Source organism: Siniperca chuatsi, linkage group LG21 (genome assembly GCF_020085105.1).
Source record: "Siniperca chuatsi isolate FFG_IHB_CAS linkage group LG21, ASM2008510v1, whole genome shotgun sequence".
In the NCBI taxonomy this organism is placed as follows: domain Eukaryota; kingdom Metazoa; phylum Chordata; class Actinopteri; order Centrarchiformes; family Sinipercidae; genus Siniperca; species Siniperca chuatsi.
This window is the reverse complement of record NC_058062.1, coordinates 17909461-17920297: the sequence shown is the minus strand read 5'-3', so window position 1 is coordinate 17920297 and position 10837 is coordinate 17909461.

The following is a 10837-nucleotide window of genomic DNA, read 5'->3' as shown; positions in this document are numbered from 1 at the left end:
TGCCCCATGCTGGGAAGTCCTCTCTCTCTCTCTCTCTCTCTCTCTCTCTCTCTCCCTCTCTTGCACGCACACACACACACTCATACGCACATAGAAAAGACTCCCTCCTTGTTAATCTCCCAATGAGATGTTTACCAAATCCTCCTTGTTGACAGCCTTCCATCAGAGTTTGTCCCAGCAATGTTGTTGATGGAAACACTGAACTGACTTTGTGACAATTGGATTGAAAGGCAAAAACTTACCCCATAAGGGACGTTTTGCCCTTGATTTTTAGAGGATCATTCACAGGTGGTGCTGAGTCACACCTGTCCTCCCCCAGCTCTCTCTCTCTCAACACACACACACACACACACACACACACACTGAGGTCAGGGCTTTTTCCAGAAGACAGGGTTAGAGGAGGGTATAGGTGAGATTTAATACTGCATGATATGCTGAGGACGTGCAACACAAATCTCTGTGGAACAAAACACCATGAACTCACGGGGAAGCTGCTGCACTTTGCAAAACCCTTACTGTTAAAATAAAGACAGAGTTCAGTTCATCCTATTTTTCTGGATGCAGTTTTTTTTTTTTGCCATCGGTGTCAATGGACACATGTGGGTCATCTGCGTACAAACTAGGTGGTGCTGGTGACCTTGCCAGCAATGCTACCAAACGGTGTAATCCCTAAAAGCATGTGTTAACTCTTTCCATTTCGTGGCAAACATTTTAAACATTCGCGTTTGTTCGATGACAGCCCTAAAGAACATGCTCTGAATGGGGTTATATGGACACATGAGCGTGGCCAGCCAGTGTGTTTTTCCACCATGTGTGTATTATTGCTCCTGGCTTTTAATCTCACCTCCCCTTGGACCTGCTGTACCAGCCTAATCCCTGGCTGGGTCTCTCTCTCTCTCTCTCTCTCTCTCTCTCTCTCTCTCTGAGTGACCTCCCAAGGCTTTCGGCCACAGAAGAGCAGATGGAGAGTGTCTTGTGGCCTAGATACATTCGCCTAAAGCCAAGACTGTGACATTGGTGACATGCCTAAGACATGATTGGTTTTGGCAACAAAACCATGCAAGGACAGGAAGGGACCAGACAGATTGGCCATCACATAAACACACAGATTGAGTGCAGATTAATGAAATGGTCCCGGTGGAGACTCAACTCAAATTCATACTGTAGGAGCTAAAGGAGGAAATGAGGGCTCGCTTGGGCCCTGTTGTCCTCCAGACTGTTTCATAACTGCTGAGGGTCGTCACCACAGAGCATTTTATTTCTGGGGTTGAGAGCAGAGGAGCGAGAGGCAGACAAACAGCTCTCCATCTGGTAATTAGAGGAGGAATAACGATATCCTTTGTGTGAGAGCTATTCAGGGAACAGAGAGAGGGAGGACAAAGCAGGCCATCGCCGCTCTCTGTGTACCCTTGTTGTCGTTCTCATTTAACAGGGTTGGGTCACTGCCTGTGCTTGAGCCTCAGGCTGGCCCTCAGCTGGCAAACAGTGTCACCCATCCTTGTCAACTCACTAACTGATAGACATAGATTTCCGCCAGTTAGAGTTTCTTTGATATGTTGTTCCACTGACCTATTTCTCCAGGATGGCAGACACTTTAACCATCTGCATGAAGTTTTGAAATATAAGGTGAGATGTGGAGAACCTGTCTGAAAAATCTTCATGAGAGCAGGAATACGAGATGGTTTGTGTACTGCAGTGATTCCCAACCAAGAGTACTTGTACCTCAGGGGGTACTTTTGCATTTGCCAGTAGCTCAACTGGTTAACTCAACTAACTTTTTAATAAAATCAAAGTTGCTATTTTTTAGTTGAGTGACAAATTGCTGTGGCAAGTGAGGAAAGAAGTTGAAATAGTTAGCTAAAAGTAACGGATAAACAGTTGAATTAGTTAGCTAAAAGTAATAGATAAATGGTAGTTAGCAAAAAATAAAGAATAAATGGTTGAAATAGTTAAAAGTTATGGTTGAAATAGTTAGCTAAAAGAAAAGTTGAAATAGTTAGCTAAAAGTAACATAAACAGTTGAGATAGTTAGCTAAAGATAATGGATACACAGTTGAAATAGCTAAAAGTAAAGATAAACAGCTGAAACAGTCAGCTACAAGTTGGATAAACAGTTGAAATTGTAAGCCAAAGGTAATGGTTAAATGGTTGAAATAGTTAGCAAAAAGTAAAGGATAAATGGTTGAAATAGATAGCTAAAAGTAACAGATGAACAGTTGCGATAGTTAGCTAAAGGTAATGGATAAACAGTTAAAATAGCAAAAAGTAATGGATAAACATTTGAAATAGCTACAAGTTGGACAAACAGTTTAATAGCAAAAAGTTAAGGATAAATGATTGAAATAGATAGCTATTGGGGACCACTGGTGTATTGCATATTGAACATAATGAAGAAAGTCAGAGAGACTTCAGGATCTTCTTCTTCTTCTCCTCATCATGAGGAAATCCAATGCAGAGGATGTCTGAGATTATATACTATATACCTATATGTGAAAACTTGGAATACCCCCTAAGCTCATTGAATGCTATCTGGTCGTTTGGAAAATTATCCTGCATTTTATCTCAGCCAGCCATAGTTTATCTTTCTTTGTAACATTTAATGGCAAAAGCCAAAAACCACTATTGTGAGTGAGGAAGCTACTCTCAAAGAAAGGTCAAGTTCAGTGACCTTTTGTTGACAGAAATGTCACTGGTCAAATACCAAATTGTTGGTGTTGCTAATTAAGGTTTTTGCTAAGAAGAAATGTTTCAAATGTCACCAGGAGTCTGAGGTTTGCAGTTGGATAAATAGGAGCAATGACTCAGATTTATGTTTTTCTATTATTACATGAGTCAAAAGTTTGTTGCTAGTGTACAATATGTCTCCCTGGACTGGACTAGTCTTCCTCTTTAAATCTCTCTTTTGTATCTTATAAAACCTACTACTGTGACATTTTTGTCCAAATGCTTATTCATCCGACGCAGGTGTGAGATAACAAATCATTTCAAATCAGAAGTCTGCACACAAAAATATATTTCACTATTTATTCAGACAGTGTTTCTATCCAACATGGATTTTTAGAAAGTCATTTTCTGTACAGTCAGATGACAGATGTTAGCTATATGACATTATATTTAAAACATAGACATCTCCAATCCACTGTCACACAGCCACACAGACATTTAAAAACAATGAATAGGCAATTTTATGACAAAGATTTAAAAAAAACAAGTACATAGACAAATATTCAAAATTCTAGTTGTTAGTCATCGATCATCTGAATATCTTTCATTTCCATTCTGTCTAATGTATTGAAAGGGTGTGTTCAATGATGTTACTGTCCTGTCTTGTTTAGGTATCAGACACATCGAATCTCCAATGATCCTGTGGTTTGTTGTTGTAAATCAAAAAAAGTATTGAAGAAGTCCCAGTTCTCCACCCTGTGGTCACATGGCAGCACTGCATACAGAGTATTTAACACCCATTCATTATCATTCATCTATGGTCAGGACCCCCATTTCATGTAAAACACTTACTTTAAAACTAGATTATATTGTCTTCTTGGTAAAAAAAAAATGTCTCTACAGGAGTACTGACTGGCAGATGAGCTGAAGTGACCCGTTTGAGTTGAGGCAAAAAAGTTCTGCTCATTTCAGCTCTTTTTGCCATTTATTCCATTGTCAGAGAGAAGAGGTTGAAACCAGATCTTTGAGGCCATTGTTACTAGTTGCCGTTTGGTCTTAGTCTTCGTTCCTGGATGTTTTTCCCAAAGTTCATAGCCAGGGTAGCAACAGCATAAGTGGACAAGACCATGATGGTGCTCCCCACAAACTGCGACGAGGCTCCCCGCTTCGCCACCAACCTCCAGCCTCGCCTCTGTAAGTGAGCATCTGCTGCCTCCACTGTCTGAGCGATGGGCTCCATACCTGCGGCTCGGACGGACTGCTCCTTCAACTCCTGGAAGGGTTGATGAATTCAAATGTCAGTGCTCCTGTCTTTCTGTCTGTCAGGATGGATGGTGTCCTTGCTGAAGCTCCGAACACCTGGTTACCTTCTCCACACATGCTCCTTTATCTTATCTACCTTGTTTGCACACGTCAAATCCTTGGACTCAGCTGGGTGCCAGAGTACGTCAACAACACCTGTAGGAGACTGACAGAATGAACAAGGTCTCCTGCCTGCAGTGCAAACTGTACAGACTGTACTCAGTAATACACTGAACAGAAGTCATTCAGTCTGCCCTTCCTTGTATTTCAGGACCAAGGTCAGCACCAAGCAGAGCCTAAAACCCTAAATACAGCTTATCCATTAAGAAACTATCACCACCTAATCCCACCACCTGTCTGCCAAGTACTAAATTTACTAAATGTCCCCTATTGTGTTTTAACCCATTAATGGTCTAATGGAGCACATTTTAAGTTGTGATATCTTGTTGAAAGATTTGTTGCATTTAAATCAACCTGACTGAGCCATCTCTAGGACTCTGGTGAAGTATGTTAGGCCCCCCAACAAATACCCAGAGTGCTCTGCAGTTTTTAGAACCAGACCAGTTCTGTTTATGGTGGAGTTTTCAAAGTGAATCATATTTATTTAGTCTTATTTCAGACGGCTTACTGAACAGAATCATGTCAATGAATACCCCCCCCCCCCAAAAAAAAATAAAAATTGTGCAGTATTTCTGCTTCCCAAGGACTCTAAAAACTATAGAATGCTTCCTTTAATTTTTAAAAAAAAACTTTATTATAATTAGCGAGCTCTGTACCTGATGAAGAGCCAATTTGGGCTCCAAACGTTGTACTTTTCCTAAATGTAATAAAGTAAAAAAAAAAATTAAAGGGAGCATTGTACAGTGTCTTTGGAAAGCAGAAATCACCGTACAGTTTGGACAAGAAAGATGTGTGTGTGATTGAGAGGCAGTTTTCTGAGTACAGATTGTTGTCAATCCAATAAAACTGTTAAGTTATTCCATTGTATATTTGTTTAAATCACTATACTTTTTGAGACATTTTAAATGTTTTCAATGAAAATACAGTCTGAACTGATCAGGTAAATCCAGGGTGATATCGCTAAAAGTGGTAATAATGATTCAAATTTAAGGACAATAATAGTTGTAGTAATGACGTGAACAGGAAATACTCAGTTTTTGTGTTTGAATACAAGTCAGCATAACCACAGAAGAAGATCATTAATTGTATATGACCTTTAGTTATTTTTTATTCAATTTATTAATCTTATAATTAATTAATATTAATCTTAATATATTCAAGGTTTCATGTTTATGTTACATATAAAATGTATTATTTATTGGGGTTAGATAATGCTTTAGTCCATGAAAAGAGATGTGTAATTAAAGAAATGCCTTTTTTTTTCATTTTAATGGAGATAAAACCATGCGAATAGTTAAAATGACTGTAAATGGACATCTGAACTGAGATGCAAATGTACCTATAATGAATATATCAGCCATTTGGTAGAGGCTCACAATTTAAAAACTGTGGGGTCAAATGAAAAAATCGTTGTTAGTGCCCAAGAGAAAAAAAGAAAAGAAAGAAATGCAAATAATAATAATAATACTTTTCCATTGGTTTTTACTGGATGAGAAGATTAAAGGGTTAATTATGAGATCTTGATCATATTCCTTAACTAACTACTATTAACTCACTAGTATCTATGTATGTGGAAAATATGTGGGTGAAAATCAGTTTCTGGGACTGACTTCACAGCAGCTGCTTCTGTACATTGTTGTCTTCCGCATCATCTCTCTCATATCCAGATTATTGCTTTCTGGGATGGAGCCTGTTGTTTACCGTAGCTCATTTCCTCTGCTCACGTAAGAAGGAAATCACTAGCTAGAAAAATGAAACACTTCATATAATGGAAGAATCTCTGAGGCATGATCAGACTGAATTTTGTCCTTAAGGAGGCGATAAAGAGACACACACAAGAGATGAATCTTAATGTTTGAAGTGTGTGGGTGCACCTTCAGGAAGATAAATCCAGTGACAGGCGCCCAGACAGATTCATGTTTGTATTACAAGCACAGACGCTGCGGCTGTAGACGGATGGCAGAAGAATGTCCCGACAAACAACTGTGTTTGTGCCATAATTCTACTTCTGAAGTGACATCCTAGTGGGAGCAGATCAATAGACAAACCTTGCTTTCTCTTTCCCTTTCTCTGCAACACTCCTGTTCTCAGGGCTGTCTGCAGCATCTAATCGCTCCACATCATGTTTTTAAAAGATTAATATTCCAAACCTTCACATAGTATTTATTTGAATCAAATAAGACTGGTTGTTTGGTTTGGTTGGTTGTTTTGAAAGACTTCATATATAACTAACCACATGAGCATTTTTGTCCACATGTGAGAGGTCAGTGAAGGTTGCATCAGTCTGAGCTCAAAGCTGCAGTTGTGTGCTACTTTTTGGATGTTGTTGTGTATGTACTCTTGCAGGACTCTTTGCGTCATCGTAATAGGCTTAGCTGTGTGTGTGTGTGTGTGTGTGTGTGTGTGTGTAGGTAGGTCTTTTCATCAACTGTTTGAGGGACTAAAAACACTGGTTGGGTCTTTGCCAATGCTGCTTTGAAGCCCACACACACGTATGAAGTAAATGCCTTGACTTTAATCAATTCACTTGCTCTCTAAAAGCACTTTACTCCGATAGCATCTGCCTTTGTTCTGCTCTCTCTCTCTTCGTTGATTGTTCTGTCTCCCTGTTGCTTTAGCTAAGTAATAATGAATAATACAACAAAGTTCCTGTCACTTCTTCTGTCTCCTTTCTTCTCAAATCTACTGATACCGTACAAAGGAAACAGCTCGAGCTCTCTCTGCGTCTGTGTTGTTTACATCGCCATAACCAAGAAGACCCACTTTAAAAGCCCTAACAAATCTGACTGCAAAGGGAGGCTGTGCAGCCTATTCATATGAAATCTCTTAGCTGTAAGACACTTGAAAAAAATCTTTTTCCATCAGCTCAATAACTAGTTACCAATGGCCTTCACGACATCTTCCAGTTTGGATTCAGTCAGAATCACAGAATTGAGACAGTTCTTTTTAAAGTTTTAAATTATCTTTTCGTAAGCTTAGATGCAGACACAACTTCTGTCCTTGTTCTTCTGGATTTCAGTGCAGCATTTCATACAGTGGATGACAAAATATTGCTGGATTGACTAAAAATGTGGGTGGTACTAATCATTTTGCAGAAGAAGAACTTTCGTGTCTCTGTTTGAGGTCTAAGCAATCTTAGACCTTATACGGGGTTCCACAGGGTTCAATTCATGGTCCTGTTTTATTTTGTTTCTACGTGCGTTCACTAGGCCATATTATTCACAATAACAATATTTCCTATCATAATTATTCAGATGTTTAAGAATTTTCTCCAACACAATAGAGACAAAACACAAGTAATTGTTCTGGTACTCCACAACATTTAGTGCTCAGACTGTCAATTAAAAGCTTAACTCAAGTCAGGAATCTTGGCATAGTCATACACTCTGACCTAAGCTTTGGCAACCACATTAATGTTGTTAACCTTTTTTATCATATTCAAAATATAACAGTCATTAGCAGAAAGTTAGAACGATTACTGTAATGGTCTGTTTCCTGGTAAACCAGGATCCTGACAAAGACAAAGAGAGCAGAGCACATCTTAGCAGTTCTTCAGATCTAACACTGGCTTTCAGTTTGTCACAGAATATAGTTCAAAATCGTATTGCTTGTACATAAATCACTAAAAATATTTCACTTTTCTGCTGCCTTATATTTATTGCTTTTATTTTGTTTTTATGTCTGTATTTTCATTTTTAGCCATGCTGGCGGCGTGGCTCTATGGCGATGGCAATGTCAGTCTGTCGGTCCACCACTGTACTGCAGACTGACACAACTATTCAATGGATTTCCATGAAACTTTGTACAGTAATTTATGTTTTACTCAAAAGGACGAATCCTACTGACTTGAGTGATCCTTACTTTTCCTCTTGTTTATATCAGTATTGCCTCCACATTTGTATGTATACTCACACATTCTTTTATTCATTCTTTTAAAGTTTGTTAAAAGTTCAAGTGTCTATAAAGCACAACTGCCTTGTGTATGAACCGTGCTGTATAGACACATTTGCCTAGCCTTGCCTAATAGACCAGGGCCTATTCCCATCACACTTTTTCTAATATTATTTGCTTATTACATGTCTGGATGTGCTGACCTTGTGTGCAAAGGTTTGTGACTGTGGCATGCATGTGTGGGTGCGTCTGTCTGTTGATGTGCGTTCGCTCATTTGTGTGTTTTGGCCATAGTGAATGGAGCAATCCTCTTATAGTGTCCATTCGTCAGGAGCAGCAGTGTGTGATGCAATGCTGAAGAGGGTTTTAGGGATGTCCTGCTGGGCCGGGCCTTTGGGCTGCCAGCAGGAGAGGTGCTTCCTGATTCAGGAACGGTGGCCACCAGGATTATCCACAGTGCCCGCTGCCGCTGTCTAGCCTTGTAATTGGTGACGTCAGTCCGTGGGTTTGTGTAATTAAAGATTGTGGCACAAAGGCAGGAAGGAAGGATGGAAAGAGTGATACAGAGGAAATAAAGAATGAGATGGAAACATTTTGATCCACCTCTGTTCTACTTATAAACTGTATTAGAGAAAGAAAGGCAGACAAGAGCATTTAGTCCATCCTCTCTTCTCTTCTCTAGACAGCAATAACAAGACAAACACTAAACACCCCTGACTTAAGACTATTTGCCACAACGTCTGACTTTAATTAGGCACTACTGTGTGTGTGTGTGTGTGTGTGGTGTTTAATTCTGACTTTATCGTAACCCTGTGATAGTCATACAGATTAAGTGGCACCTCCAGTGCTCACTCTAATTGATCTGATGCAGGGATTGATGTGTACTTTTGAATGAGAATGTGAAAATAGACCAAAACATTGCTCCAACATCATCTTAGCATCACCACTTAGATGAGGATGTCTTCCCAAGGAATCAATCAAGCATAAATGAAATCAACAAGGGGGGAAAATATCCTCGTATAGATTTGTAATTCCAGATTATTGGCTTGTACAATTCAACAGAAAAGATAGGAGGATGATTAATTGTCATATCTGAGGATACATTCTTTAACAATTATTACACATTTTAATTCATCTTTCCTTTGCAGGCACACAAAGCAACACACAATACAGTGCAGCGGTCATGCAACGTCTCTGTTGCACTGCCATCTCTCACCACAAGGAGTCATAGTGGTGATTTATTGGAGGTGAAAGGAGAAGCTCCCTTCAGGAAATCATATAGCTGCACATTTATTTGTATTCATATTGTAAGACCACTGGAAACCAAACAACAAACACCAGCAGCAAAAAGAAGCCAAAAGAAGCTCATAATGATTTCATCTAATCCACCATAATTACCATAATAGTGACACACACACACACATACACACACACTCTTTGTTTCAAGTTGTTACAATCCTGATCCCTTGCAAAACAGCAGGCATCCTGTTTGCTCCCGCTGTGTCTGTTTCCTGGTAATGGTGATCCTCTAGAGGTCTCTCTCAAACCAGGCATCATGTGTGTGTGTGTCTGTGTTTACATGTCACACACACACACACACACACACATGTGCAAGCTCATGACACGCACAGAGTGTTTAGGAAAAGAGGACTTAGTTGGTGTTGGTGATGATGCAGTAAAATGATAGATTGTCACTGTGACCACTGAGCCTCAATGAACTGACAGAGGCTTGAAAAGGCAAATCAAGGGATGTTGAACTTGCTTCACGACTCATAGTGTTTGAAGATCATACCTGGTTTTAATATCGCACATTAAACAGTGAGACGGTGTAGTCCCTCATTCGTCCAGGAGTGTTCTATCGTAGAAAAGGTTTCAGTCGTAGTCATCTGGACACTGTTTTCAGAATCAAGACGTTTCGGCATAACATAACCCACAAAATAAAATCCATTTCTGAGTGAAAACCTTGTATCTCCACCATGTCACTTGTTTTCAACTTGGCGATGATTAACTTTTGTTCATATGATGGATTTTTAAAAGGGTTTCATCATCCTAAAGACCATAATCCCTCAAATGACACTGAGGCAGTGGAGGTTTTCAGATGACAGCAGGGGTGTGCTTGAAACATACAGAGACTCCTGTCCAATCTTCTGTCTTTAGACAAAGTCGGACAGTGATGTGAGTGTGTGGGTGTTTCGGGAAAGAATAGGAAATGGATGTCAATGTGAGTCTGAGCACTATTCTGTGCATTTATGAGGCATGTTGCTGTAAAGAAAAATGAGCAGGAGAGTGTTATAGTTCAGAAGTACAGTGGACAAATCTATAATTCCATTACGTCATAATGCTAAATGGTTTTAAACTTGCAATAACTTTTTTTGCCACTTGGAGCAGTGAGAACAAGCTGTAAACTCAACGCTGGCATTTTAACACTTTTTAAAGGGTAACTTAACACCCCCTGAACATGTTGTTTTTGTTGACCTTGCTTCAGTGATGTAAAGGGAGTTTTTCCTTGCCACTGTCACCCAAGTGCTTGCTCATGGTGGGAATTGTTGGGTCTCTGTAAATAATATTATAAAGACTACGGTCTAGACCTGCCCTACATGAAAAGTGCCCTGAGATAACTTTTGTTATGATTTGGCGCTATATAAATAAAACTGAATTGAATTGAATTACAAATGTACTCCAGGACCTTGTGACATCACTGTTGGACAACAGAGCACACTTCTGACCACACCCAAGGTGAATCACAACCAGCAGATACATAGAAACATTAACTTTCATTTGAGTCGTGTTTCTGGCCACCTGATGAATGTAAGTCCAATATTCATTCTCTTTTAGCTCTGTTTTTGGTCTCTACCACCTC